The sequence below is a fragment of the Littorina saxatilis genome, linkage group LG16 (genome assembly GCF_037325665.1).
Source record: "Littorina saxatilis isolate snail1 linkage group LG16, US_GU_Lsax_2.0, whole genome shotgun sequence".
NCBI classification, from domain to species: domain Eukaryota; kingdom Metazoa; phylum Mollusca; class Gastropoda; order Littorinimorpha; family Littorinidae; genus Littorina; species Littorina saxatilis.
In genome coordinates, this window is record NC_090260.1 from 3488449 (window position 1) to 3495255 (window position 6807).

The 6807-nt window shown below is 43.3% G+C and overlaps 1 long non-coding RNA gene across 1 annotated transcript; it reads right to left on the reverse strand.

Annotated features, from left to right (window-relative positions):
• Window positions 1-368: 368 nt before the first annotated feature.
• On the reverse strand, window positions 369-1497 carry LOC138950216 (uncharacterized). Its single transcript, XR_011450553.1, has 2 exons — window positions 1091-1497; window positions 369-810 (listed from the first exon to the last, which is right to left on the reverse strand). It is a non-coding gene; the product is annotated as an uncharacterized lncRNA (long non-coding RNA).
• Window positions 1498-6807: the final 5310 nt, after the last annotated feature.

A 6807-nucleotide genomic window follows, 5' to 3' on the forward strand; every position in this document is an offset into this window, starting at 1 on the left:
GACTGTGCGTTACCCCCGGTTGGAGGTGGTCCATTACGCGGCCTATCGTCAGACCTACGCCCGCCCCCTTGTGACTGTCGCGGTGGCATGCGTCCATCGGCATCACGTGCATCTATGTATGTTTGCACATGTTTCACAACATCATCGATGTTAGTTGGATTTCTTTCCCTAACGAATCTGTTTTGGTCCGGAGTTAGGACATTGTTATGGAGTGGTATAGCCCGGTTTTTAGACAATCATAAATGCCTCTACACAACTCTATAAATTTAGTATTTGTTTACAGACTTGAATGTAATCTGAATAGTTGTCCGCTACCGTAGCTTACAAGGCACAAGCGCACACGCACTCACACACGCAAAAACCTGGTGTTAAATGGATCTTGACACTGCCAAGACTAATTATTATTAGTTTACAAAGCTTTTTACATCACAAAATCATTTCCGGCTTCGACCAGTACCCTAGGCCGACAACACCGCAAGAAACTCTACAGTCCAAGACGCAGACACCTTTTGGCTCAAACAAAGCAGCTTAACAGGTAAGACGAATAGGTATTCTACTGTACGTTACCCTACTGCCATCTTTCGGCTTTCAAGATGTTGGTATGGCTGTAAGTCCTTCAGACGACTGACAAGGATGCACCAGTCCTCACGACACCGCGACCATTGCTTGACGTAGTCCTTGATCCTTCCAGTTCGTCTCGGCGGCTAACTGTAGAACCCTGCCAGCTCTCCATGCCATGGTCATGTACATCAAGCCGCAGTTGACTGGTTCAGTTCAGCCTCCGTCGATGAAACCCTCCAGTTGGAAACACTGTAAAGTTTATAGTCCATAAATCAACTTGTCTTTAGTTTCTTTCACTCGCACAATAAAAATACTCACTCGTCCAACATATTAAGCTGCATGAGCCAATATAATTATTTACACGTTAATTCCTGTTTTCTAAAGCCAAGAAAACGTTACGTAAAACCCTCACATGTTTAAGCAGTGTAGCACAATAGCTTAGGCCTACACAATAACGTTAAACACAGAACCAGTCACTCTTCTCACATACGACAACATGACATGAAAATATAACCGGTTTCAAACATACCTCAAAAGAGTGTAAAGCCAACATTTAGTACAGTCGCCGGCCTGGCATGAATATGAAAATGGAAGATATCACGTAGACTGATAGGGAAAGTTCGTCAGTCTTCATCCTTCTTCAGTCAGATACCTAAAACAGGAGCCCGTCTGCTAAAGTGTTACGAAAAACATGAGTCGAGCTTGGCTCCTTGACGGCGACTGATTTTACAAAGTTGTTCTTGCTATGACATTGCCAGTGAGCTGTCGTCTGCATTACTTGCACGTGAAAAACCTTGTCAGTTACACAAAGGTTCAACTGCGGTCAACGTGACGGTATGCAGCCTATAGCCCTTTCCAATGTCTGACCATCGCTATAGTCTATTCTATTTACAACAATACACATTACCACAGATACGAGTAAACCGCTTCGTAACAGACATCCAATAGTTTGTCTGTGAGAATTAAATCCTCCAAGTCACCCGACTTCCCTTCCTTTTCGGACAACTCCTTCCACCTATCTAGATAGGTTTTCATGCGTTTTCGACATTCTTTGATGCTCTCTTCCTTTCCCCACTTAACCTCTTTGAATCTCTTTCTGTAAGATTCAGCAGTCAGCTGAAAACGCTGCAAGATCGCTGTTTTCACCTCATCATTGCCCTGACAATCGAATTGCCCACTCATCTTCATCCCAATCTGATAGTTTTGCAATGCGCTCAAACTGTTTGAAGTAGGCTTCTATATCATCTTTGTCATCCACAATTGGCAGATTGATATATATCTTGCTACTCGACTCCCTGGGCATATGCTGGTTATTTTGGTTTACATTTTGATTTAAACCTAGGTCAACCATTTCCCGCATTTTTCTCAGTTCGAATTCTTGTTGCGTTTCTATCTCTTCACGTCTTTCTCGCGTCCTTCTTTCCTCCCTTCTGTCTTCTCCTTCCACTTCGAGTTTCTTTTCCTCTCGATCTATCTCTTCCGTACGTCGCTTTTCGATATAGTCTGCCAACTCTATACCTGACAGACCCAGGATAATCCCATCCTGCTTGAATGCCAACAGCGGAGAATCCGCCTCCATAGCCTGCCGTCTCGGCATTTTCTTAACTTGTCCGTGCAACAACCAGTCTCAGATATTTTTGCCACAAAATACACTAAAGACTCAGTTCCTCAATCCTAATTTGTCTACACGTAACCCTGGTATACAAAAGTAAGGAATATAAGAGCACACCTCTAATCACTACCAGATTAGAACACCGACTGACTATAGTAGTTATGTCTTTAACCTAGACCTACTCGACTCCCGAGTTAACTGCTATATCAAACTTCCTTGTGAAGGGTTATAACAACTGATAACACATGGACAAGCTCACACCATGTCCGTCTCCTCTTCAGACTGTACATACACTCAGCAAGAAAAAGAAAGACTAAATGCAAATTTCATACACAACCCTATAGCTCAATCAAAGCTGAAGCATGCAACAAGTCGCGTAAGGCGAAATTACTACATTTAGTCAAGTAGCTGTGGAACTGACAGAATGAAACTGAACGCAATGCCATTTTTCAGCAAGACCGTATACTCGTAGCATCGTCAGTCCACCGCTCACGCCAAAGGCAGTGAAATTGACAAGAAGAGCGGGGTAGTACTTGCGCTGAGAAGGATAGCACGCTTTTCTGTACCTCTCTTCGTTTTAACTTTCTGAGCGTGTTTTTAATCCAAACATATCATATCTATATGTTTTTGGAATCAGGAACCGACAAGAAATAAGATGAAAGTGTTTTCAAATTGATTTCGAAAATTTAATTTTCATATTAATTTTTATATATTTAATTTTCAGAGCTTGTTTTTGGAATCAGCAAATGATGGAGCATAAGATGAATGTAAATTTGGATCGTTTTATAAAAAAAATATTTTTTTTACAATTTTCAGATTTTTAATGACCAAAGTCATTTAGTAATTTTTAAGCCACCCAGCTGAAATGCAATACCGAAGTCCGGGCTTCGTCGAAGATTACTTGACCAAAATTTCAACCAATTTGGTTGAAAAATGAGGGCGTGACAGTGCCGCCTCAACTTTCACGAAAAGCCGGATATGACGTCATCAAAGACATTTATCAAAAAAATGAAAAAAACGTATGGGGATTTCATACCCAGGAACTCTCATGTCAAATTTCATAAAGATCGGTCCAGTAGTTTAGTCTGAATCGCTCTACACACACACACACACACACACACATACACACACACATACACCACGACCCTCGTCTCGATTCCCCCCTCGATGTTAAAACATTTAGTCATAACTTGACTAAATGTAAAAAAGACACATTCAAACAACAAATCTAACTTCACCTCTAACAGTCTATAAAGATGGCAAGGACAATTTACAAGGATTCGCGAAAAAGGTGCGTTTTAAGGGAACTGCGGAAAGAGTCCTTAGAAGCAGAATGGCGAACGGAGGAAGGGAGAGAATTCCAGACAATGGCAGCCGCAGAAGCAAACGAGCGATTTCCAAAAGAAGGCAAGCTTCGCTCGAGAGTTTCCAGTTTGCGACTGTCAGCGCGTGAGCGGAGGTTGTAGTCAGAGGGATTGTCATATGTGACGAGCAGTTCCTTGAGGTATTTAGGGCCATCTTCAAATTTGGCAGAGAAACAGATACAAGCAAGCTTGTATCTGATACGAGCGGACACGGGAAGCCAATGAAGGGAACGAAGAAGTGGTGTGACATGATCAAACTTCTTAGAACGATATATCAATTTGGCGGCAGAGTTTTGTACCTTTTGGAGTGACTCGACAAGTTTTTGATCACAGCCATAGAACAGGCTGTTGCAATAGTCTATTCTGGATAGAACTAGAGAACAGGCTAGAGTTTGAGCGGCTTGGGGGGTAAGATAGTGGCGGATAGAACTGATTCTCCTTACGTTACTGTACGCAATTGTGCGGATGTTTTGGACGTGCTGGGAAAGGTTGAGGAAGTGGTCGAAGGTAATGCCAAGATTAGTCACAGAAGAGACAAAGTTGACGTCACTATCGCCGACATGAATGCTAGAAGGCAAAGAATTTTCAGGGAAAGATCTGTACTGGGCGGGGATATAGCTCAGTTGGTAGCGCGCTGGATTTGTATTCAGTTGGCCGCTGTCAGCGTGAGTTCGATCCCAGGTTCGGCGGAAATTTATTTCAGAGTCAACTTTGTGTGCAGAGGGTCCGAACCCTCCCCCCGTGTACACTACATTGGGTGTGCACGTTAAAGATCCCACGATTGACAAAAGGGTCTTTCCTGGCAAAATTGCTTAGGCACAGTTAATAATTGTCTACCTATACCCGTGTGACTTGGAATAATAGGCCGTGAAAGGTAAATATGCGCCGAAATGGCTGCAATCTACTGGCCGTATACAATTTCATCTCACACGGCATCACTGCAGAGCGCCTAGAACTGTACCCACGGAATATGCGCGATATAAGCGTCATTGATTGATTGATTGATACTGGGACCTGACAAGCATGGATTCAATTTTCGAGTCATACCAGCCTCACCAAAATAATCTATCACACTAAGATTATTTTCCTTACCTAGTCTCAGTATAGTGTCACCTTGACCCAACTATACTAAACCAATATCGACTTTCGAAATTGGAAATCGGCTAACTGGATTTTACAAATCTGACTTTCAGAACCTAGACAAAAACAACCATAATGCTTTTATATGTCTATCCATCCAAGTTAAGCTTTACTAGGTAAACTCGAGTTTTATAGGTTCAGCAATACCATGCTAATTCTCTACCTATCCTCAAAACTCTCATCAGACCCTACTGTACTCCTCACAATAGTTCCGGTAAACCTTCATTCAAAACTCAGCTTCCCTGAGTTGAATTACTTTACTTTAATCTATGACGACTATATTTCTTATGCCACCAAGAAAATACAAAGTCATAGACGATTTTAGTCCAAGCATGCGTTTACATTCAAGTATTGCTTGACTAAAATAGAAATAGTGCCTTCGCACAAAAGAATATACGTTGATGTTTCAGTTCGGTTTACAATGTTTCCCTTTTCTTTTAGAATTCGTAAATTGGCTATCTCAAGAAAACCTACCTCGCGTCCAAGATAATTTTCCCAAGGAAACCAATCACAATTCTTTCACTCATACACTTCTACTGGTATCACCTATTGCATTCACAAATACTGACAGTTCGTATGTGAAACAAAAATCTATGTGTTACAACATACCTATCCAACTGACCTATTCATGCACATGCAGTCGTGCAAAATGTACAAATACAAAAATGAATTACCACAGCCAGACCTCCGAATGAGTTTTGTGACAAACCTGCACAATGGTGTAATACCCAACTAAAAAATTTAGAATTTTGGCTCGTGTCCTTGGAAATAATCCCAAAAACAAGAATGTCTTGGAACTATCCCTAGGACGAGTACCCCCAAATGTTGCGGATCCCAGTCTGTTACGTACTCGGAGGGTACGAGGACCTCACCTTCTACGTAATGAACCAGATCAAGGATGAATTTTGTTTCTAAAAAAAATTCTATCACACCACTGTTACAGATTCATACACAAAACACACAAGATGTATTTGAAAGTTTATAGATTCAACTTTTTATTCATTTGCTTGTTGCGTGGTCGCCGAATTATTCTTCATTTGTGTATCGTTCATATATCCTGGATCTAAAAGTCACTCATCTTGAAAATACGAAGTGATGATGTAGACGGTCGGAACGTCGTGTAGTCTAGGCTGGTTATTGTCGAACGGTTACATAAAGTTCATCATTGATGATCAGAAAAACATCGGACAAAGTTAGAGGGTTGATCGTAGAAAACTCGTCCCTCGGATCTCGAACTGGAAACTCGTAACTCGAAACACCAACATATCGAGAAAAGATTCCACATAACGGCTACTGCTGTCGCTTGCTGCCATCTCTCTGGTCGTCCCGTCAAAGACAGGGTGTCTCCGCTGTGGAAGTCTTTGCCATCTCTTCTTCTTCTTCTTCTTCCATTTAACACCCAGGGTCAACGTTCTGACTATTAGTGGCGCTTTGGAGGGTTGCGGAAGAAAAATAAAATTTGCAGGGAGAGGGGGGTGGGGGGGGGGGGGGCAGGACCACACAGCATTTTCAAGTCTCGGGCTAGGCCAAGCCGGCGGCCGGAGCGGTTGCAGGGGTTAAACCCCTGCCGGTGCTGCCCTAGCCTTCATCGACCCTACTTACTGGTGGCCTAGGGCAGGGTACAGGGTTTTGTTTACAGGTGCTGGCAGTGGTGGGATGCGCTGGAGGTGAAGGCGGCTGCTGTCGCCGCGCTGACAACCTCCTCTGGTAGCTCATTCCACTCCCTGATGGTTCTGGGGAGGAAGCTGTTCAGTCTCGTATCGGTCTTGCTTGGGATCCTGTTGAAGGCTCTGGTGTTTGTTCTTGAGCTTCTTCTTGATCTGCTGGGAAGGTGTTGGAGCTCGTCGCAGTTGACCTTGACGAGATTATTGGTAATCTTGTACAGCATACACAGTCTGGACGTCCGTCTGCGTTGCTCAAGAGAGGGCCACTGGAGGGTCTGCAGCATCTCTCCGACACTTGAGGTGTTGCGATGTCGGTGGAGAACGTAGCGTGCTGCCCTGCGCTGTACGGCTTCGATCTTGGCGATGTTCTTCTGCGAGGAGGGGTCCCAGGCTGTGCATGGCGATGGTTTTTATTCTAGCCATAGAACGGTGCCGTAGCGGTTCTTTCATGATTTTGCTCCTTCTC